Source organism: Lagopus muta, chromosome 4, assembly GCF_023343835.1.
Source record: "Lagopus muta isolate bLagMut1 chromosome 4, bLagMut1 primary, whole genome shotgun sequence".
Lineage (NCBI taxonomy): Eukaryota > Metazoa > Chordata > Aves > Galliformes > Phasianidae > Lagopus > Lagopus muta.
In genome coordinates, this window is record NC_064436.1 from 21,578,327 (window position 1) to 21,604,003 (window position 25,677).

At 36.0% G+C, this 25,677-nt stretch overlaps 1 protein-coding gene across 1 annotated transcript in view; it reads right to left on the reverse strand.

The window, feature by feature from the left end:
• TENM3 (teneurin transmembrane protein 3) overlaps positions 1-25,677 on the reverse strand; it is a 1,260,835-nt gene that overhangs the window by 763,769 nt on the left and 471,389 nt on the right. The window contains exon 7 of the mRNA XM_048943303.1: positions 11,764-11,926. The gene's annotated coding sequence lies outside the window, so the exon portion shown is untranslated. The remainder of the gene's footprint in view (positions 1-11,763; positions 11,927-25,677) is intronic.

Consider the following 25,677-nt stretch of genomic DNA (forward strand, 5'->3'; position numbering starts at 1 on the left):
CAAGAGGAGGGTCACAAAGATTATCAGGGCTGGAGCACCTCCTACAAAGCAAATATGGGCTTGTTCCCTTTGAAGAACAGAAGGCTCTGGGGACACCTACTTCCAGTACTTGAGGGAAGCATATGAATAAGATTAGGACTGACTTCTTACATGGTCTGATGGTGATAGGACAAGGCGAAACAATTTTAAACTATAATAGGAGAGATTTACTTTAGATGTTCAACTGAGGATGATGACGCACTCGTACACGTTTCACAGAGAAAGTGTGGATGACCCATCCCTGAAGGTTTTCAAGGCCAGATGGATGGGGCATTGGGCAGCCAGATCTAGTGGAAATGTCCCTGTTCAAAGCAGGGGGTTTGGAGCCACATGATCTTTAAGGTCTCCTTCAACCCAAGCCATTCTATGAACAGTTTTAATGTTCTACTTAATGTTATTTAAAACAATATGTTACCAATCACAAAATGTTCTTTTCTAAACTAGGTAAATATCTAAATTTAACAGATAATGAAAATTTTGTTGGAAATTCAGTAAAGCTGATTTTATGTAACATGGTTTTTATTTTATAATATTAATTATGCCTGTTAGGTGAGGAAATTAACATGCTCCAATTCTATTTATCCAATATATTTGCTAATGCATACTTATTCCTTAAGCTGAGATTAATTTATATCATATAGTTTAATACACAATACATGTAAGCATCTCTATAGTTACACTGCCTGGTTATACACATTTCCCAAAAATACCAATAAAATTTTGAGGTAGCAATTATTAGTTTAAATATTGAGAATGACTTTACAACTGTTCCATCCATTGTCTGATATAAATAAAATCTGAAAACAAAAACAAACAAAATCCAACAATGAAAAAAACAAGATATTTAGTGAGGTTATACCAAAATTCAAAGAAAAATCAAATGAGTAGCAAACCACAAAAAAGGCACTTTTAAACACAGACTCCAGACTATCTCAACTTGCTGTTGAAACTTCACAGCACATAACTATGCTTTTCATGGCTGTAGTTTACTTGTTCCCTTTTGCAGCCACAAATTAATAAGCAGAAGCAAAAGACAGACCAAATCTGAATTGAAAATAAGGCATCAAATCACACCAAAATAAAGTGGAATAGATAAGCAAGCAATGAGTATTTGCCTTGAAGCAATACGGTAAATCAATGAGAGACATTCGCAGCTCGAGTTGCAGCTCAGAGAGACGTTCTACAAATGACACTGGCCCACCTGCTGTATGTCATTTTACAGCAATTCTACAATCATTTGAATACAATAGAATGCTCATCGTTTTCATGTAAAATGCATGACAAAAGTCCCCCTACTGAAACTGCATATTACTAAGACTAGGAATAAGGTAGGTATCTTTTTTCCATATTTTGTATAAAAATAAATCAGCTAGAAATCCTATACTTAAGTTACTTAACATTGTTCATTTTTTAAGATTTCTGAGTATTGGAAAGGAAAATGGAAATATTGGCAAAATGGTATTCCAAATGTCTCTGAGTGGCTTTTTTCTAGCTTGAGAAAACTCATTCAGGGTTGAGATTATAAAATTATTGGATTAAATTTGACATAATAAAAAAAGTCAAACTAAGTCTAAGGACCATTTTTTAAGGCATGACAAAAAATAATCTTTTTTGTATCCCATGCATATCAAGAGCACTCTATCAGGAGGCCTTGCAGGATAAACACACTGTAAAACTGGAGAAAACACTTATACTAAGTGAGGCCAGAATGAGTGATTTTCTACCTTCATTACAGTAAGTTTTTTTACCATCAACTACCATGTGTAATCTATTCACAGAACTTCAAAATCTCAGTTAAGTGTGAATTTTGAGTTTATGTGGCAAATGGTAGAAGGCATACTAAGAGCATGCATCTGGATTAACAAAAATATTGGAAAGGAAAAGAAAATCACCCTAACTGTTCTTTTAAGACATCAGTGAGCATATAACATGTCTGATACAAAGGATACCATCTCTTTTAATTTCTAACACAATAGTAACCTTGGACCAAACTTGGAGCAAACTGCTTTGGTTCAAAAGACTACAGATTAAAGAAACTGGACTATCACAAAATAAGAATAAAGAGCCTCCAAAGTATAAATAATTGGTTGTAAAACAGAAAACTGAAGTATTGGCTTGTTGTCAGCCTTCTCAATAAAGAGAGATGCAACAGGGGAATGCTAAAGAAATCTATGTTGAAGCTTGTGACATTCAACATATTAATTACCTACAGAAAATCAATGTACTCAAAGTAGCAAGAAGTCAGATTAAAAAAAATAATAATAATAAAAATCTGGTCTGAATAAATAGACAGTAAGAGGACAAATAAAGTTATAAAGTTAGGCCAATGAAAACATACTGTAGCTGACACAGGGAAAAATATCCCAACTTTATATGAATAAATTCTGGACAAGTTACTGCTTTTCAGGAGCAAGCTACTGGTGTGCCCACAGACAGTTTTCTATTCAAAATCTTATTTTGAATACTGTGTGCAATGAAATTCCCAGCTCAAGAGGAACACCGCAAACTCAACAAGCTAGAAAGAAACTAAAGTAGGATTCATTTTGTGGGAGGAATAAATACAAGAGGAAAAAAAGATGTTGAACTGTAAGAAACACCAAAGTACATTTCCAAAATGTTGCATCCTGTTCCCTTCATCCTTCTGTTAAAATGAAAAAAACATACTAACAGACAAATAATTATTTGTTATTATGCTGATAGTAACATGGTTTATTACTACTTTGGCAAGCTTTTTTGTAATCAGTAATTCCAAGTAGTTCCTGTATCTAAATGGAAAACTGAAAGGATTTGAATACTTGCAGAGTTGGATGATTATTGAATTAAGATGTTTGGCTAAAAATGAAGATCATTTTTTCATTCTCTTCATATATTTCTTCTTCTATTTCACATACTTCTAAGAATTAGCTCTGACAGAATTATTAGACTGTAAAGGATGTATACCTTATGTAGCCTGTGACTTACACAATGTGCTGAATTTTCTTTGTACTGTACTGTTACTAAATCTCGTGAGCACCAGACTGTACAACAGACATGAAGAAAGGAGGAGTGTATGTCCTTGGTATACTTTTGATCTTTCACTTTAATGTGAAGGTGTACAATCCAGTAACTGTTATGACTCACAGGTACAGATGAGCAAAATATACCTCAGGGTGTTTAATTCTGAGCCATCAGAAATAAGTTCCAAGGGCCACAAGATATAAAAGCAATGGGATGTTTCCACCTACTACAACATCTGAAGGGAACACCACTTCAAAATCCCTAGTAAATGTTATTATAAGATGGGGAAGATGCAATAGTTCTGCTGCAATTGCACTAGATCTTGATGGCAAAAGGGCATGGGGAGCTACAAAAAGGCAGTGTGCGCCAAAGACTGGTCAGTGGTGGAAAGACTGAGTGCCTGAAAAACTCTTCAGAAAACCTGACTGTCACATCTCTCCTGCTTTCATTTTGCCCCTGAATTATATTTGTGTTTACTTTCTTCACGTCAGTTTGTATTTGCTTCTTTAGTGGTGTTGAACCATACAGCTATCAATACTGAATTGACAGGCAAGCAGCTGAAATCCTAGACTGTTCTTTCCATGTTGAACTCCACTACAATATAGGAAAGCATACTCATACGAAAACTTTATAAGACATTACTCATACCTTCCTGTATTCTATTTTGTGCTATATTTTTAACAGAAATAATGCAAAAATACAAATCAGCTCTTGATGAGAAAAGAGAGTAATCTTTCTTCTAGTTTCATTCAGTTCTGCAGAACATAAAATTACTGCTTATCTTATATAAGATTTCACATTACTGCAAAGACTTAACCATTTTGGTATTTAAGAACAACAGAACATAATTGGATTACTGAGAGTTAGGAAGTACCTTCACATCCCATACTTCACATGCATTTTTAATAACCATTTATTATTACTGTTCTGTAATATGGAAATCCATATTATTGTTAATATTGCACAAATTCACAGCTAATCACATTATAGTACCAAAGGAACAATTATAGTATGTGAATGTGTATAAAGATTAATATACATATCCTAATAAATCTCAGCTGACCCATTAATGTATAATGGACCCAAAGGAGGCCTCATATTCTTAGTATATAAATGGCACATTTCTTTCCCCTTCCACTCCTCTCTTCATTTTGTTTTATATGTGTAAACTGCCATAAAAAGGAAAATTAAGCCACACAAAAACACTCTCAAACATCAAGAGGCTAATCAAAAGCACAAAGCACTTTCTTTTCTTATTATACTACAAGAATCATGCTAATATTTGACATGCATATACAATGAGCTTTTTCACTTTTTTTTTATTTTTATTTTTTATTTTCCCTATTGAGAATAAGGCTTCTGAAGTGGTGGACATACATACATTTCACACACACTGTATAACTTAATAGCTATTTCAGGGGAGAGGGAGTTTAAAGCAGGAGCTTCCAGTTTTAATTGTAAACTATAATGCCTTTTTCTTGGTCTAGGGCACATCCTCAGCTGTTTCAATTAAATCTTTTGTAGTTTAAAATGAAAAGAAAAAAGAGACAAATGATCCTTTTTGTTTTGTAAGATATGCTTTACAATATCACTGCATAGTGACAACTCCTTGTCCTCCTGTCACATCCTGTCCCTTAGACTATACTGCAGAAAAGCAATTTTCTGCCTCAAAAGCACTCTATTTTTTAAAAGTTTGTCTCTGGGCAATTTTCAGGTCTACTAGACCTGCACAACTGTATACAGATGAGAAAAACCCAAAATAGGGCAATTTATTTGATTCCTCCTCTTCAAAACATTTAGCTGAGATTGCATATCCAACAGAGAAACCCCAACAAGAATATTCAGAGATGACCTGCAGTGACACATATCATTTTTTCAAAAAAATTTGCATTAAACATCTTCTCCAGAATCCTCAGATAGTCTGCACTTGCCTTTTGCTTAATATGACCTTTAACACAAATACTTCCCAGGATATTAACAGTTAATTTCCTTTTTAAAAGTGATCGTAAGATTTAGTCAGTTAAATAAAACATTTAAAGAGGAAGGGAGTCTTTCAGAGGAAGAATCGTGGTTGGATTTCTTTTTTTATTTTTTGAGATGTGCATTCATTTGAATCAGTTTCTTTCTTGTTAGAGAGCAAAGAATCACTTGCATGGGAAAATAAATTCTCCCAGTGTTCGGCTGCTGGTAACTTAACATTTATCAATGCCTCAAGCTAGTTTGACCTCAGTATTCTCCCGGTACAGTTTTGCCTTAACACAGTAAGGACATTTTGCAATGGAGCAAAGGCCTCCCATTTATAACCATCCATATCTCAAAAATGATTTTACCTGCATGAAACTCTTTTCAGAATTAAGATAGCTTCAGGCTTTGGACCTCAGTTTGCCACGAATGTAACATTCACTGAAGTCTTGCATGATTTAAAAAAAATCCAAACAAACAAAATGCTGTTTTTTCAAAGTTCTCAAGCAAATAGGTGGATTTTCAAAACTGAAAACAAATAAATCATAGGCTCTTGAATATCTGAAATATTTTTTATATTACCTATATCCACTTCTGAAAATTGTAAACCAGACTGATAGCTAATTTATCCCTACAGACCTCTTTTATTTTATTTTTCTCTTGCTGTCTTTCTCAATTGAAAGCTAAGTACATTTAGTTTCAGAATTTCATGCTGGCATATAAATCAGTCATGATAAAAATCAAATGCTGGCATGGGAAAATAATGAGTCTAAAGAATATTTATATCCTTACACGGTTCTGATTAGCAGGTCAGACTGCACCAGCTAAAGCATTAACTTTCTTTTCTAATACAATACCTTCAGTATGAATGCAGTTTGCATTTTTCCGTGCTTGTTACATGAGTATATCAAAAAGTGGTATGGAAATGGGAATGTCAGTTTTTAACTTTTATTTTTAATGGTGTAAGAGTCCTTCAGTTCAGCAGTATATTAGCATAATTCACTTGATTAACCTTTGTACCAGAAATGCTACCACCTGAAAGATCATGCACTTGGCTCTAAAGGTAGAATTTAGCACCTATTGAGTCTTATCTGAATTTCCTTCTCACATTGGTCTGAATATGTTTACACACACTGAGACAAGCCAAATCCAAAACAGCAGCATGGAGAATTTGAACAGGGGGGAAGAAAAAAAAAAAAGAAAAAAAAAAAAAAAAAAAAAAAAAAGATTTTGAGATATGCTTACATTCTTGCTTTGAACTAGTGTTAGAAGGATTTTGTTAGCATGTTGTGCTGTGGACACACAAAAGAAAGAGACATTGACAATTTAGTCTATTATGAGTGCAAGAGCTAATGTTGTCCTAGCACATCCTATAGTCAATTCCTAGAGGTGAAACTGGAAAATCTGTTAAAGAACACTGCAACAGCCAAAATAAATTGACGAAACTACAAACCACAAAAACTTTGAAAATGGTTGAACTGGGACTTTAAAAGAGGAATATAATTCTTTTAAGCTATCTCCACCTCTGATGTTTGCTTCAGATTGTTTGAATATATAGTTTTGCAAGAAACTAACTAATGTACTCTTTTATACCTCTTGCTGGCTGGCAAAGCTTCAGTTTGGTATCTGGTGGTGTCACTGATTATTCAAAAGTGTAAGTGAAGACTGATGCTCTATTTGTTTTGTTTTTGTCTAAACAGCAACAGCAATATCAAGCAGAAGTTCCGGGAATAAGAAAATCTAACTGGTAATGAAAGAACTTATATCTAGCCTTAAATTTCTCCTTTTTAGTGGATTAACTGAATTCAGTTTTTCTGAATATTTGCACTTTTGATATGGCTTACTAGCATACATTCAAAATCAAGATAACATCGTTTAAGTCAAGGATTCACCAGAGATACTGCACACCAAATCTGATCATTGCTAGCACTCTTTGATTAAATGCAGGTTTTTTCTTTAACTAAACTTTATATAATTAAGATTCCAGTTTTAGTCATACTTTTGCAAATCAATCACAGAAAAGCATACACAGAAAAGCTGTAAACCTGACAGAAAAATGACAAAGAATGGTGTCTCTGAAACCCCATTGGATTCATGCGTAACAAAGTATGATGTAAGATATTAAAAAAAAAAAAAAAAAAAAAAAAGCTTTTTTTTTTTTTTTTCTACCAGAAAAAAATCATAGAAAAAGTTATTTTCAATAGCAAATATGCTCCTGCAGGTTTGCACCTGTCAGATACAGAAACAGAAAATATTCTATTATTTATGAATTTTCAGTAACTATCTCTTTATAAGAAAACAAGCTCTTCAGCTGAAACATATTTCTATGACTGTTCAGTAAATAGTGCTGGAGAAGACCTTAGGGTTGAGACTGGGGCCGCTGCTTCTTCTCAGCAGAGAATCCACTAATCACAAGGCCACAGCTTTCCTTCTTTTCCTTCTGTTCCTTTTCATTTTCTAAAATTTCTCAGTGCTAGAGAGAAAAATAGGAGACTTCCATACAACCAATGTCTAGACTGTGTGTCTAGGTGGAGCTATGGAACTCATTCAGAACCTCCTCCCACATTTGTCATGGGAAGGCATCTGTGTGCAGTCAGGCACAGACTGATACAGCAGGGGTCAGAAATCTATCATTTCAACAGGTCAGAGAACTACAGATAAAACTTAGGTGTGAAAATGGGCATTCTTGCCTTCACAACCTTTCTCACAGTTACTTCTAATAGCTGAAACTCCTACTTTGACAAAAAATGGCCCTTTGCAGTCTGAGAACATACTACTTACAACATACCACTTTTCGCCACCTTTTCCAGTGTCCAATAAGTCTGACTGCCTCAGTGCAGAAACACATCACTTAGTTCACAACACAATACAGAAATGGATGTCAATCCAAACACCAGATTCTTGAAAGCTAAACAGTGCCATTTACTGTGGTATCTACGCAGATAAAATCTAAAAGTCCAGTTTGACAATTACAAACCCTTCCTCAAAATGCATTTACCTGAATCAAAATTCAAATTAAGTTTGCTATGTGCCTGCAACCAAAAATAGAGAAACCTACAAAAATAGAAACCAAAATAAATTTCTGAAATATCCTTCTCTTGCAATTAGTTATCCGAATAATCATAAAATACCTCATGGTAAATTTGCTCCATCACTGTCACAAAGTAACAAGAATACATACATATCAAACTCTCAAGCCAAGATCAGTAATTCCCTTTCATATGTTTTCTGAGTTAAAAACATTAAAAAGAGAGAGGGAGAAGAGGAATCACTTTATCTGCTATTTGAACAAACAGAATTTCAAGTGAGGAATTAAGAGTCTTAAGTACAGTTCATCAAAATTTGCATTTTAATTAAAAGAAATGTTCATGGAAAAAAATCTGTATTGTGTTGTCTCTTATTTTGACTACAAGCGCATGCATCCCAACCACTCATCAGACCTTTTTCAATGTCTGCTCATTTTAGCCTTAGCTAAGACTAAAATCCCAGTATATGTGTCCTGACTGTCTTCCTTTTCTCAGTAATTTTTCATCTGGGTGACTATCAAATGTTAATCAAATCAGTAAAAGGATGTCTAAAAGACCCTAAAAGTTTCAAGCATGGAGGTCTAAATTAACATCCCCAGGGATACAGGTGCAGGTAGAATTCAGGCATTCTGACAGGAGATGGCTGGCCTGCGTAGCACTCCTGGAGCTAAAGCAGAGCTCTTTTGTCACTCAGCCAAAGAGGATAATAAGAGACAAGAACAGGAAAGCTGGGGTTGCAGTTGAAATTAGTGTACCATTGGTACCTTTAGTACCATCTTTCTGCTAGTGGCAGTTTGTGCGACTTGATATTAAAAAGAAGAGTGTCATGATTCAATTTAGATCAGATTTCTAAGAGGTTAAAAATGTAAAGAAAATGAAATAAAAATGAAGAACAAACTTATAGATAAAAAGAGAAACATATTCTTTTATGGCAGTATTGTTCCCCTCTTTACTTAGGGGAAAGAAACACTGCTTAAGACTAATGGAAGTTTATACTTCTGGAAGTTAATGCAGTGTGCACAATAAATCGATATTTGAAGCAAGCTGCAAGGAAGTATCCTCATTAAGCCTTCATTTGTAGTTCAGAGCTACAGGCTTCAAAGGGGTAAACTTGCCTTTTAAGCTTTCTGTGTTAGAGCTTATACTGGATTTTTTTTATTTTTTTTTTTTAACAACCTCCTTAAAAATAGTTGAGTTTTTTTTTTTAAACTATAAAATAATCAGAGTTGTATTAATCCTATTTCAACACAACAGGTTAAAGCTAAGAATCCCACCTTCTTAACATAAATTAAAAAACAGTTTTATCTCTTATCTCAATAAATGATTATATAAAAATATGCAATATTTAATAAATTAAATTCTCACTCTTCCTCTCAATTTTCTTGAAGAAGTCCCCTCACTCTGAAATGTCAAATTTGAATAAAATATCAAATATGTGCAAAATGCACTGGAAGCAGAATACTACTGAATCTAGAACCATCTGGCAGATCTCACTGAAATAGAAAAAAATAAATCAAGAAAACAAAGTACCGGAAATTATTTGCATGCGTTGTCACTTCTTTCTAATGCTGTATGTACACCCAAAATAAAAAAGTCACCATTTTGACCTACCATTAATCACAAATTGTATCATTCTAGCTTCTACAAAGCTGCTACACTCTCTTAGTGAGAATCGAGCAGCTGCTGCGGTCATCCAGTTACCCATTAGTGGTGTAAGAGTTGCTCTCATAAGACTTGTCACTATAATAATAAGAATGTCACTATATAATAAGAATGTCACTATATAATAATAAGAAGAAATGTCACTATAATTTTCAATAATGAGTTGTGATCTGTACGCCTGTACTTGGAATCTCACAAGGAAAACAAGAAACGCTGAATTGTTAACTGTTAGCCTGTATATAGTTCATTTTTTAAGGAAAACTGCTGTATGTGCTAAATATCACTGTATGATAAGAGACAGATTATTCTATACAGCTACTGTAAAATTATGGAACATCCTTTAAAAATATAAAAATGTTCTGACAGACAACTTCAGATTGGAAACAACTAAAGAAGGCGTTTCTCAAAAGTTGAATGTTTTGAAACTGTCCTCTCCCTTTGTGTTCTAGATGGCGTGTAATCTTATCATCGTATATCACTGAACTAGAATTTGTAGAACATGGTTATGACTGGCACAATATTACCAATAAAAAGTTGTAGAAAATGTATTTATACAATATTTATTTATGCCTTCAGTTTCTGAAGTTGTTATTACAGTGAGCCCTGACCAGGATGAAGACTTATGTAAATTCTAAGTCAAATCCCTGAAAATAAAACTGACACTGATTTGTTTTCATACCCAAATGCTAGCCTCCAAATACAAGAATCCAGCACACAGTTAATATAAAAAGAAAGAAACAACACTGACAAAACACAGACACTTATGCAAGTCTGATGAATTTCTGCCCTCTTTCTTTTTTGCTCCATGCTGTCCCCTGACTACTGCTCATCAAAGTCAAGGAAAGCAGTGACAATCCTAATACATAGTTGAGAAACTGCTAAATGGTACTACTCCTCATTCTTCACCACAAGATCCACATACACTATATGTAACTGCCTTTCCATTTGCTAGAAGTGTTACTTTGATGAAAAGGCATTATTTTGTTAGGCTGGTGCCATGATAACTTTCCTATTAATATTTCTTTTGAAGCTTCTCAGATCCTTTAAATTGACACACTTCAAGTACACATGCAGTTAAGAAAAAAAATATAAAAATCAAACATTACTTATCATATAGTCATAAATGATACATCACAGTTGTCTGACTGTAGCCTGAATAGTAGATAATTGCAGTAATGTAGATAATAATGGATGGCAGCTAGCTAAGTGACTTTTATGGCAATGTCTTTAGATTAAATATGTGTAATCCTTCAAAAATTTCCAGCCTTACACCCTGCATATATTTACAACTTCCAGACTCTTCCTAGCTAGATAAAATATTTATTGTACCTGAGTATATACTTTGTAGTGTTCTGTGTTATGGTACAGTAAATATTCCTTAGACACAGGTGGCTATTTCACTATACATCTGTTTGCAACACTGAAAATCTCTTCAGGCATACTGGATGTCTTAAGGATAAATCAGCTGAGGAAGCCTTAGACGACCTGAGAACTTTTTTCAATACTGAAGTGTGTAATTTAGACTGCCTTATGGAACTATTCCCATTACCACAGCTTTCCTGGACTGCCCCATGGGTATCAGAATTTCTGCAGTGCTGTGATTTCACTCTAGGCATGCTTCCCAAACCAGAAGGGTCCCAGAAAGCAGCCTCTGGCTATCTTCCTTAATTCCTCCACCTGGGAAAGTCTCATCTTGCCAGACTGGGGGCATTATAATAAATTTATACCATCCCAGACCATTTAGCCAACACAAAACAACAGGAAGAGATGAGAGATTCTTGTTTGCTGTCAGGAAATCTCTGTCTTAAAAACAGTCCTTCTAAGAGATAGTTTCTTAGGGTCATAATAAATAACACAGGCTAGTGTTCTATAAATGCTTGCAGGCCAAGAGAAATACATTGTGTTACTAAATACTTGAAGTTATTATTAAAAAGGAAAAAAACAAAACAAAACAAACACCTGCTCATGTGTCTTTTTGTTATACTTTGAAAAAAAATGAAGAACCTTTAGGTCAACACAGCTTTTTGAAACAAGTTTCTCTGCACCAAACAACTGCTTTCCCCATGTGGTCACTCACCAATATTTATAAGGGAAGGTCACTTTGAATGCCACCAGCAGATGAAAAAACAGGAGGGAAGGAGGGTTTTCATGTCTTCACTGAGCTGGCTGATTCTGCCAAAGTGATAGCCGACATTGACATTACACAAGGGAAAGGTTGTCGTAGTCTCACATTCCCAGCTCTGCTGCAGCAACAAAACAAAACAAAAACAGAAAAACATATGTGCATACTTTTCAAATAAAAGTAATGCCAAAACGTTAAAACTCTGATCTCTGGAATATAAATACGGCTTTAATCTTGGCTTTGAAACACTTTATCGCAAATCTACTTTAAAAATAAGATTTAAAAAGACCCCTAAGAAATTGAATATCCTTCTGTAAAAATAATCAATCATTTTGAGGGTTTAGAGGTAGGAAATGGCCATAAACATCTTATGTACTCAGTTGGTGGTAGAAAACAGACTGAAATGACAATTCTGTTAAAAATAGGGAAAAACTGAGATCTGAAGTGAAGATTTTATGCAGAGTACATGGCAGGGAATGATAGGATGCACGTGGCCTATGGAAAACTGAAGGGAAAGCTGAAGGATTAATGAGGGATTCCTATTTATTTATTTATTTATTATATTTTTCTAGCATTCGTGTGAATTATTACCTATACGCCTGGTACGTCCTAAAAGAAAAAACTGTGATGAATAAATAAACAGCTCTAGAAATCTTCAATAGGGTCCTTTACCTTGCAGGGAATATTATCATTGGCTTTTGATACAATTTCTGCTGCAGGGAAAGACTTTCAAAGCTCAGAATGCTGAAGTATTGCCAGGCGCTCAAAGACCCCCTGCTGTGCGCGTCAAACTAAGAAATCTCTCTGAACTTGTCGAATTAAAAGTCATCTCTCTCTCTCTGCAACCCCTGCATGAGCTGGGAAGCTCTGTCCTCATTTTTTTTAGGCCTTCCATGATAAACAAATGGAGCCTGGAGCATCTTTATTCTTTTCAGGCACGTAATTAAAATTCTTTAAAAAAATGTAATTGAAGGCAATGAATTTCAAAAGAAGGTTCTAGTGAACAAGGAGGCTAGAACAGTTTGAATAGACCATATCGCTTTACCGTTCAATTGGGTTTCAAAGGAACGAGCAAAACAGCTTGTTAAGATCCTGGGTAAGTGTCTGTTATTTATTTAATTTGTTTGTACATCAAGAAGGTTGCTCCAAACTTAAACATCTCAGCAGGATTTACGCTTTCTGGAATGTCATAAGACTTAATTACTGAAACAGCAAAGAGGAGTATACTATTAAAATATGAACAAAGCAGAAAGCATCTATGGTTTCTTAAAATCATTATTTATATATATCTCCTAAGAAATTAAAGAATGCATTTTTTGAAGGATGTGTATTTTCTTGGCAAGTCCCCTTCATCGACCCAAACCACTGTAAATATTCACAACTTTGGAAAGGTTTATGAATCTGATCATGCATAAAATGCTGATTTGCTGTGATCACCATTGCTGTGAAACACTGCAATGATTACAGTGAATAAGTATTTTTGATATTGTCAGGAAGAGAGCAAGAATTAAATTTAAAATTAATAAAAAAGAAATGAAAAAATCTCACATTTGAATTAAATACCAGGAATTACCATACAGCATTAACTAAAAGACAGTAGAAGACAAAACACTGTTGCAGACTACCTAGAGAGTTCAAACTCTAAACCCAACACTACTGAATATCTCTTTTAGAGTCATTTAACAACCCTCCGAAAAAGAAAACAAGAAAAGGCCCAGTTCATGCATTTTTTATTAATTTTACCATTCTATGTTTTTAATCTGGTACTTCTGGCTATTAATGTCCATTTAAGTTGCATTATTTTTAGGAATTCACCACAGGGAGAGTGGAGATTAAGATGTTAAGTTATTGCAATACTCTCCACAGAACCAGAATGGATTGTGTAGCAAAGCAAATGCAACCTGTGGGTAGCACCTTGCTTCTGATGGTCATGATGCCTCTAGGAGACTCAAGCCAGCACAGCTGCTTTTTATCCTTGGAGGGAGAGGTCAGGGGAAACAGGAAGGCAGATGGAGGAGCCCTATACATGGTCTGTGTGAGACTGGCAGCAGCATACAAGCAGGATACAGTTTCTCCAACACAATGCCAATGCAGATCTAGCGGCAGCCAACTATGGCTTTGAATATGCTATCAAATAATAGTTCTGACTATAGCTCAGTCCCAGGACCTGGTAACCTTTTCATTATGCTGGCTTTTTGTTTCTTTGTTTTGTTATTCATTTTTTGTTTTGTTTTGTTTTGTTTTGAGTAAAATCTGATACAGCATAAGGAATAGCCTTCTGCAATAGTCATGCTAGATAGGTAATACAGAGTGTTACCAACAGTGCTTGAAGTTTCATCTTGATTGTCTGCAGTTGTCTAGTATTATTCTCAGCAGGCTTTGGGCATCCAAATACACATATGCATTCATGTCACACACAGAATAAGCAATATACAGCTTCACTTTTATATTGTGCACACAGTACTTTCACAAACTGCACACAGCCTACCCGTTGTGCTCTGAGGAAGACAAAATATACCAATAATGATCCTATCTCAGATCCAGCGAGAGTCCATCTCAGCAGACAACATGCAGCAGGCTGTGTCATGTGTTTCCACCAGAGTGTTGTTTACTATGTTACAGTCAGCCATTACAAAAATAAATAAATAAATAAAGACAGTCACCACTAAGCCCAGAAACATTAGTGTGAAAAAAATTGAACTTGTCTTGGCCTCCCCTTTAGACATATTAAAGCGACTTATGAAAGCATATCTACCATTTCCAATTGTGCATACTATATCAATTCCCATGAGATCAACAACAACAACAAAAAAAAAACAAATAATTTTTAAAAGTACAAAATTATAAATCAGAAAAAAAAAGAAAAATGTACAGAAATATCTTCAATTTCTACTGTAAGACTGAGTTAATGGAAACCAATGTGATTATAAAAAATAACTCATATTTCACTTAATTTTCCTCTGTAGAATGTGAAGGACATGACAAAAAGAACTGTAACAAAGAAACTGCATCTGATGTTTTAGGTAAAAAAAAAATAAATACTGTGGCTCAGCATGAGTATTTAGTATCTGTTTGCAGAACGAGTAAAGGTTCCTTTAAGTTCACTAAGCACTCACTCCAAAGTTTAGGGAAGATCAGCGGCTGAGAAAAAAGGCTACTGAAATATGAGTCACATCTATGAACAAAACTGATCAAAGTCTACTTGGCTGCCAGAGTGCCTTCAGTTTATTCTCTTGCCATACAAAGATTACTTGATTGAAAGGTGTGTGGATGTAAGGCACCCAGGTTCCTGTCTACTGTCACTGGGCCTGATATTCTCATTTGTTATGTTTGACTTCCTTTATTGATTTCTTTTTGCTAAGCATCAGCAGCTGATGTCACTTTTGTAACTTTGGGGAACACATTTACATTGGAATAAATGCATAGCAATTCTCTTTTCCCCTCCACGGTCAAATTATTATTGTAAGAGATGCAATAAACTCAAAATTCTCCAGTCATATGCTGATAGCAGTAGAGTCATGTTATAGAGTCATGTACATTTCATACACTCATATATATCTTGAGGATCTCAGACATTTTTCTTAGTGGACAGAAAAAAAAGTCTCTTGATACCACTGTCACATGAGAGGTTACCATGAATAGTTTCATAGAACAATTCCTTTACAGAATCACAGAATCACAGAATCACCCGGGTTGGAAGGGACCCCAAGGATCATGTAGTTCCAACCCCCCTGCCTAGCAGGGCCACCAAACATACACATTCAGATCAGGTTGCCCAGGACCCCGTCCAACCTGGCCTTAAACACGTCCAAGGACGGGGCATCCACAACCTCCCTGGGCAGCCCGTTCCAGGGCCTAGCCACTCTCCTAGTAAAGAACTTCCCCCTAACATCTAACCTAAATCTTCCCTCCTTCAACTTAAAACCATTTCCCCTAGTCCTGCTGTTGTCAGCCCTTTTGAAGAGTTTACTCCCCTCCTGGGTGTAGGTTCCCTTCAGGTATTGATAGGCTGCAATGAGGTCACCCCGCAGCCTTCTCTTCTCCAGGCTGAACAAGCCCAACTCCCTCAGCCTGTCCTCATAGGGGAGGTGCTCCAGCCCCCTGATCATCTTAGTCGCCCTCCTCTGGACCCTTTCCAAAATCTCAATGTCTTTCTTGTACTGAGGGCTCCACACCTGGACACAGTACTCCAGGTGGGGCCTCACAAGAGCCGAGTAGAGAGGGACAATCACCTCCCTGTCCCTGCTGGCCACCCCTCTCCTGATGGAGCCCAGGATCCCATTTGCCTTTCGAGCTGCCGGAGCGCACTGCTGGCTCATATTCAATCTCTCGTCCATCAGGACCCCCAGGTCCTTCTCTGCCGAGCTGCTCTCAAGGACCACTCCTCCCAGCCTGTACAGGTGCCTGGGGTTCTTCCGGCCCAAATGCAAAACCTTGCACTTTGCCGTGTTGAACCTCATCAGGTTCACCCGAGCCCAGCCCTCCAGCCTGTCGAGGTCCCTCTGAATGGCATCCCTTCCTTCCACCGTATCAACCGCACCACTCAGCTTGGTGTCGTCAGCAAACTTGCTGAGGGTGCACTCAATTCCCTCATCGATGTCATTAATAAAGATGTTAAAGAGCACCGGTCCCAAGACAGACCCTTGGGGGACACCACTTGTTACCGGCCTCCACCTGGACATAGAGCCATTGACCACCACCCTCTGTCTGCGGCCTTTCAACCAATTGCTTATCCATCGGGTCGTCCACCCATCAAATCCACTTCCCTCCAATTTGGAGATGAGGATGTGGTGGGGGACCATGTCAAAGGCCTTGCTCAGGTCCAGGTAAATGACATCAGTCGCCTTCCCTTCGTCCACCAATGCCGTCACTCCATCATAGAAGGCCACAAGATTAGTTAGGCATGACCTTCCTTTGGTGAAGCCGTGCTTTAAAAGGCATTTGCTGCTTATAAACATCTAGCTCTTATATGACATTAAACTAGTACCTAACTGGTTAAAAAATAAGTAGGATACCTATAGCAGAAGCATCCAGGGTACAGTTTTGATCAAATAATTCAGAGTTCTGTAGATAAAAGCTGTTGTCAGGTGTTGCCTTTGCAATTCGGTACAAAGTACTGCGATTTCAGAAGATGGCAGAAGAGGGAGTTATGTGAATGTAAACCCAAATTATGAGTTCAAAATGAAGTACAAGAGCGAGGCAATACCAAATCTTTCAGCTGTTCTTTGTTCTTTTCAGAAGAGCTACATTTCTATTTCTAACACTGTACGAAGTCAGGATACATCAGAATTCTAAATTTTTAGAAAATGCAGTGATACTCTTTAATATTCATATTCCGAATTACGCAGATTAATATCTTATTCATGCATTTTTCACTGTTCTGTAATTTCAACAAAACATGACTTTGTATATTAGATTCACTGAAGATAAAACAGACCCATGAGGGCACAGAGGAGAGAACACTTTCCTCAGTGAAGTTAGCTATATGACAAGCTGTATAAGCAGAAGTAAAGAACTGAAGTACATGCTTAACCTTATTAACAGGTTCTGTCCCTTAGAATCATTACCTCAGGACTGACTTTAGTCAGTAGTTGATATAAAATATGTCAAAATAAGTTCCAGGAACTATTTCATGCTGCTTTCTCCTCCCAGCTCCCACAAGTCTAGGCAGTATGACCCTCTCCATTGCAATAGTGAATATTAAAAATTATCTGAAGTGCATGAGAATTTCAATTACCATATTTTTTGATGGAGATTAACAGATGGTTATGAGAAAAGTAAATAATGAGTAAAACAGACCCATCTGGTTCAATTTTCATGCACTTAGTCCAGTCATTAGGCTCAAGAACTTACAACCAAGTTCAGAGTAGGAAAGGGAAAAAAATACTAATTTGCTGGTAATTCTGCCTGCATATTAAAATTAATTACCAATGATACTAACTATAAGTGAGAAATTTTTTTCTGTCAGTCTTTTCAGAAGATCTATTAAGCTAGCAAAAAATCATGAATGAGTGCATATTAGACAGTCTAGTAAGCCTGATGCGCTTCTCTATGCATAAGCAAAGAAAGGAATTGATAATACTTGGCAGAAGAACATAATGATCTATGATTCTATAAGCCTATGTCAAAGCAATTAATTCCCATATCTCAATGCACAGGTTGCTTTCATTGGGATTTGCATGCATCAATAAAGGTTAGAGGCTGACCTGCCAGAAAGGAGCTCTGTGAAGAAGGATCTTAGTCTCCCGTGGATAAAAGGTCGGCCATGAGCTAGAAGTGTGCCCTTGAGGCCAAGAGGACCAATGGAATCTTGGAATACATGAAAAAGAACGTGGCAGCAGGTCGAGGGAGATGATCCTCCCCCTCTGCTCTGCACTGGCCACATCCAGAGTGCTGCGTCCAGTTCTGGGCTCCCCAATTTAAGAAAGATGAGTAACTCCTGGAGAGAACCCAGTAGAGGGCCACAGAGATGACTGGGGGCCTGGAGCATTTCCCATATGAGGAAGGGCTGAGAGACCTGGGGCAGTCCAGCCTGAAGAAGAGAAGGCTGAGAGCTGTCAGGCTCCTAAAAAGCTTTGGTGGGACATAAAACTTTCAAAAAGGGTGAAGAAAAACAGGAGTGCAGAGCAGCTGCACCCTAAGAGCTTGCCTGTGGGGTGAGAAGGGACTCACTCCATCTTACCCCCAGAATTTTCAAGGGACTGTCTGTACAAACCCCAGTTAACTCACGCAGCCATCTTACAAAAAGATGTATCAAAAATATAGTCTTATATTGGACTAATATATTAATACATTAATAATCAGTGCTGTTCTTACAGTTCATAAATGTGGCATCTTTTTTCCCTGTGAATTTACAAGTTCTTTGAAACAAACTGCATTTGCAGCCTCCCCTTTATACAGTGCAGAGTAAACCACCGATAGCAGTGTATCTGTCAAATTCAATGCTGGAGAATAGAACAGGAACCTGACATAGTCATGACAAGCATATACACTTTATGTCAGGAAAGAGCTCTGTTTTGTTGATTACTGCATACTGCCAGAATGATGTGTTTTGTGTTCACATAAATAGGACCATAGTAAAAATCTTGAATTGTGAAATATCATCACAGACAGAATTAAGGCTGGAGTAAACTTAAAGAAAATGAAACACCTCTTCAAATGATCACATTTTCTACTGCACTATTTATATCAGTATTTCAAGAAACACTAGCATGAAGAATTGCTGCAAGTTGGTGAAGATATTAGCATTTTTTATTTTAATTCAGAATTATATAATATTCTTATTTTAAACAACTAAAGTTGATAGCTCATACACTGCTTTTACTGATGTCATTTTACTTTAAAAGATGTCAGTGTAATTTACAGAAGCTGAATTTCAGTTCCTAAAAAACAGTATTTTCAGGTACTACCTCAAGTTACCTGCTGTAGGGAACCTGCTTTGGCAGGGGGGTTGGACTCGATGATCTCTGGAGGTCCCTTCCAACCCCTACAATTCTGTGATTCTGTGATTCTGTGAAGTTACTACACTGTAACTATTCCCATTTCTTGAAAAGTGAGGATCATAAATTTCAGCAAATTAAGATGTTTGGAAACTTTCTCATAAAACCATATTAATTCAAGAGAAAAAGCAAACATATGTACTAGTCTTAAAGCTGCTTCATAGTTTATCAATGGCACTTATGTACTTTCTGTTTTATACGCACAAAATATTTGAAGATTTGCTATATATATCAACAATAATATTGCTTGTGCAAATAGGGTTCTTAATTTTTTTTTTTTTTTTAATTTCATCTCATCTTCTTAAACTGCTTTGTGTTTTCACTGTGAAGTTTGCCTGTCAGTATTTTCAATAATTACTTTAAGTTTGTATAACATTTCCATAAAATAATGTGTTCAAGTTCATATATGGTGATCCTCACTGGTATTATTTTGGCATTCATTTTAGCTTGTCATTTTGTTGTAGGTATGTAGATGCTAAATTTTATTGCAGCAAGTGCAATCTATTAACACTTTACAACAGTACAACTTACAACAGTAAGAAGGCTGTCATAACTCCATGTTGTGCTATATGCAATAGTTTTGAAAATTAACATTATACGGAGTATGGCTTTCAGTCAGATCTCTGCTTTTGAGGATTTGAAAGGTTTCTGGGACCAGTGAGATGCAGAGTGGATTTTCTATAGAGCCTTTTGTACTCATCATGCAGTCTATAGGCAGAAGGCAGTGTGAGGACTAGTCTCAGAATAACAGCTCATCTTCCTGTCATGCATTCCTTTGTTTTACATCTTGGTGTTTTTTTTTTTCAATTTCGTTCTTCTAAAATACCTTTCAGTCTAGAAATCAGAACAAATCAGGCAAAACTTTCTAAATAAAGAATATAAGATGTGTAAGATTTAACAGACTGCCATTATAATAAGGTATAGTACATATTCGTTTTTCTGAAATACATGGTAGGATGAATCCTAAATTAAAACTGTTAATATGCTATACTAACAAGAACGAATTATATACCTCAATGACTGTAAAATATTGAGAAATCTACAATAAATCTATTTACACTATTTGGAAAAAACTATGACATAAAAAACACTTTTACAAATTTTGGAGTAAGTTTAAAGACATGGGAAAATAATAAGTAACAAGATTTTCCCAGATTATCTGATGACAAACAGACAGCTTATAAGCAACCTAAAAATGTTTTTTATAATAGAGAAATGTGATAGATTTGAGTTATTTAGATCCTGTTAAAGCTTTTCATATGATTGTGCCTCATACCTGGAGGAGTTCAATGCCAGCTTGGATGGGGCCCCTACAGCCTGATGCAGTGGGAGGCAGCTCTGCCCATGGCAGAGGGCTGGAACTGGATGTTCTTTAAGGTCCCTTCCAACCCAAACCATCCTGTAATTTTGTGATATTGGCATCACAGGGAGTTACAACAAAGATAGGAGTGGTGAGAACTCTGATGTAAAGAAGAATCTGACTTGAGTCTGAAGAAAGATTACTAGTGGAGCTGTTTACAAAGAGGTGGGCATTACTCAGGCAAGTCCATTACTTGCAGCCCAGCTCTGCTCACACTGCGGCCTGCTCCCCCTGCTGCCGTGCCATCATGGCGATTCTGCCCCCCGAGCAGCCTGCCCCAGCCCTGGGACATGGGGGAAGAGATGCAGTGCAGTGCTAACAAATGGTATGGTACTGTGCTTATTTTGCAAGGACATTCTGTTACTTTTATAAGATTACAATTCCAAAAGACATTATATGCAAAAACAAGCTGACAAATGTGGTGCATATCAAGGAATGCTTCTTAAAGACGAAAGAACGGAACTGAAAAAAGTCTCTCACCTCAGCAAAATATTTTTAAAGAAGTTAAAACTCAAACAGGCTCTGTTATAAAAATTAGTTATATGATAGCAAATCTGACTGCAAAATATCTAAACGATATCCTGATGGTGAGTTTGTTAAGCAATGAATGGAAAGCATGACAGATATCACATAATCACAAAAACAAAAAAACAAAAAACAACAGATTTTTCTAAAATCAGTTTGTATTATCAGATTGTAGCCAGGTGAACTGAAGAAGCAGGAAAACGCATTGAAAAAAATTTGGAGAGTAAAGCTGCTAATTTCAAATGTTATGCTTTGGTAATAGATGAAGTTACTGATGCTAAAGATATGGGTCAATTTGCCATTTTCATCAGAGGTATTGATAACAAATATAATATCACTGAAGAAATGCATTTTTTGGTGCTGTTGGAATATGCAATTCAATCTCTTCATTTGTACAAAGAAGTGAAAAAATACATTAAAGCAATTTACATTAACCTTCCTCAGCATATCTGATATAGCTACCAACGGTGCCCTGGTGATGGTTTGTAAAAAAACAGGGACTTATAAAATTAATAGAAGACAACACAATCACCACCAGTAACTCATTCTTCATGAAATATCAATGCATCAGATATCAAGAAAATTTATGTGGTAAAGCTTTAAGAATGGATAATGTTGTGCAAATTGTTATCAAAGCTGTGAATTTCATTAAGTCCAAGAAACTAAATCATCACCAGTTTTAGGAGTGCATTAAAAGTATGGATGCTGACTACAGAGTCATCATTTACTTTTCTGAAGGAAGGTAGCTAAGTTGGGTTAAAATGCTAAGAAGACTTTAGGATTAGGGAAATTAAATCAAGTCCTTTATGGAATCAAAATTAAAATTTGTGCCAGAATATGAAGATGAAAACTGGGTCACAGATTTAGCATTTTTGGTGGATTTGACTGCCCATGTGAGTGACTTAAACATGCGTCTGCAAGGTGAAAATTACCTTATCTGTGCTATGTTTCATACAATAACAGCATTCAAAATAAAATTTAAATTACAGCAAGCTCTAATTATGGCAAATAACTTCATGCATTTTGATACACTGACTAAACTCAGCCCTGCGAACAATGAAAAATATGCAACCATGCTTTTTGTTTTCATAAAGAAATTTGAGAAAGGGTTTCAAGATTAAAAAAAAAAAAATTGTGTATATTTGGAACTCTATTTTCATTAGACATAAATACATTACTTGCAAATTTTCAGAAGGAATCTTGTAGAGTAGCAATTAGATGTTTAACTCAAAGAAAAAATTGGTCATGTATCTTTATTAAATTTTCACAATCCCTACCTTACCCGAGAAAAATATATCTCGCTTCACAATCATGCCTTATTTTTGTCATAGCTTTTTGGCAGTACATGCATTTATGAACAATTATTGCCAATGATGGTCTCCTCAGAAACTTATCTATATTTTCTCACTTTTACTTTACCTAAGCAATTAGGACAACCTAAGATTTTGTAAAATATATTGCTAAACTTTTGATAGAACTTATCTCTGTAAACTATAAGACAGCATTAAACTGTTGTCAAACTCCATTCTTTGCTCATTACATGCTATTTCTGTTTTCATCTCACAGTGCTAAGCCTCTGAAGCCGCATAAAGCCAGGAAAACATTTCTTTACTCTGAAGTATGAGAATCAGAGCTTATTGTTATGAATCTTTCTAAAATGTTGCCCTTTTCCCCCAGTTCACTACATACTGTGGAGTCCGGAAGTTTTTTTTTTTTTAATATGACTGACTTAAAATAAAATTCATAGTCTCAATTTATTGCTGGTATTTTCCAGCAGAAGTGAATTTTCTTTCCAGTCTACATGCTAGCTAGTCATAGCAGTTGGAATAGTTGTGCTCTGTGTAGTTCATTGAGAGTACTGATGCTGTGAGTAATTTTGTCTAGGAAAGCATGCCTGAGTAAAGTTAGAGCATTGCTTTGATCTGGTAACCATGTAGCAGCCGGGAAAAAGGGACAATTATACTCAAGAAGCAATTTATGATTTTAAAAATGATTAACTGAACATTAGTATATCCTCTTTGCACATGTGCATAAAATACAAGATAGAATTCCGGATTACTCCAGTCTGCTACATGTCCTGTAGTCCACTGTTTTTTTTAATCTAGATTGCTCATTTTGAGGACACAAAAGCATGAGTTATTGCAGTAATTTTCAGAGTCAAATTTCACTGTTAATTTTAATTGTTGGATCTAAGAATCTGGAATGTTAGTAAGAATATGCAAGGCTTAATATTTATCAAGAGTTAACGTGCAATGGTTTACAATTACTTTTTAAAATAGAAACCTGAAGACCGTGAGGATTCTCACTGAGGGTTTAGTGTTGTAATTTCTCATGCTCCACAGTTGTACAGGGCTACAAATGCTGCAAGCTAGGGAATCAATATGCTGGTGATAATAGTTTAGATAAATAGATGTATTTCCAATGGCAAAATATCAGTAAAGTGTCCTAATATGTATTAGTCTCCAGCTGGGAAAATATGCACTGGTTTGAAAGGGAAAGAGTGTTTACTTAGCGCCATCTCTGTGGGAATAATTACATACAAGCTATAAAAGAAATCATAATTAAAAATACACCTGAAGTATCCTATTGAGCCATTTACATGGAACAGGTCATTTTATGCAGTATTCCAAATGATTACTGTACACATAGAATCATTATTCCAACATATTCCCTGTCACTTTCTGAAAAACAACACAAGCCCTATATGAACGAACAAGTACAAATACATGCTCTATTCATCTTTGAGCTATTGTGGAATTTATGAAATATTTAAAATGTTATTTGTTTTCTGTCTTACTTGACATCCCCTCTAGGGATGGGGCATCCACAACTTCTCTGGGCAGCCTGTTCCATCCTCTGAATGAAGAATTTCTTCCTAACATATAATCTAGAAATCCTCTTTCAGTTTAAATCCATTCCCCCTTGCCTTATCACTATCTACCTGAGTAAAAAGTTGGTACCTCTAGCCTTCTGATTGTCTTTGTGGCCCTCCTCTGGATCTACTCTAGCAGCTCTGCATCCTTCTTGTATTGGGGTCCCCAGGCCTGGACCCAGAACTCCAGGTGGGGCTTCACAATGGCAGAGAAGAGAGGGACAATCCCCTCCCTCTCCCTGCTGGCCCACTCCTTGTTGATGCAGCCCACGATACCGATGGCCTTCTGGGCTGTGAGAGCACACTGCTGGCTCATATACAGCTTCTCGCCCATCAGGACCCCCAAGTTCTTCTCTGCAGGGCTGCTCACTAAGAGTTCATTACCCAGTCTCTATTCATATCTAGGATTGCTCCAACCCGAGTGCAACTCCTTGCACTTGGTCTCACTGAACCTCATTACATTCTTATGAACCCACTTCCGTATCACTTGACATGACACCAATTACTGTAAAATTACAAGGTTTTGTGGGTTTTTATTTGACCAACATATAATTGAAGACTGACGTCTTATTATTAAATTGATTATAACTAGTATATTAAAATAGCCTGTGCTGATTTTGAGAACCTGTTCTGGATTAGAGTCATCTTAAAGATGGTATCAATTCCTATTCAGAATACAGTGTTGAAGAATAATTGAAAGAATTACATCTCAACATAAAATCAATTTATGTTTGAAGCCCTCTATTCAACTGCGACTTACACACAGAACTCTAACTAGGATCGGATTTAAATGAACTTGATCAAGCTTTTATTTATTTCACATAGTAGCAATGGAAAACGATTTCCAATTTTAACAGAATAATTTATACACATATAGAAACTTGGTTATATCATATAGCCTTCTTATATTAAATAATTGGTAAGAATCTGTTTGCATATGTTCAACCAAGTCAACTGCATTCCCGTTCAGAAAAAAAACATATTTCTAAGACAAAAGTAATATTTATATATACTTGCACAAATACTTTAACAAAATATTTTAAATCATTTCTGCATACAAGCAATTTAAGATCTCCTTAAATACTTTGTGGACATTAATGATAAAAATTAAACAGATCGATATAAATTATTCAGCCAGCTACACAGAAAACTCAATTACTATTCCTGATATGAGAAAAAAGCAGTAATATTGTAAAGTATTTTCCAAAGATGAGAATTTTTAAGATATTTCTTGGATCTTATTTTCTAAATATGGTGCTTGATCACACATCTTTAATGTGCAACAGATGCATACAGAATCCCTTATTATGGCTTCATGGGGCATTGAACAAATGGAACTCAGTTTATTCCACGACTGAGATCACCCATGAGTTCTTCTAGCCAACTATAAAATCATTTGTATTTGCCAACACATGTAATATTTGGATTCTTTCCCTCTTGCAGATAAACTCAGATTTAAAAAATGTTCCATGCAATCTTAACCAATACACGGGAATCTATTTAATAATGTTATCCATGCAAATTAGGAGAACTTTCATCTCACAGTTTTCTGTGATGAGATACAACATTTTCAGATATTAATTTAAAAATAGCCTATGTTCCTATCTTTTGGT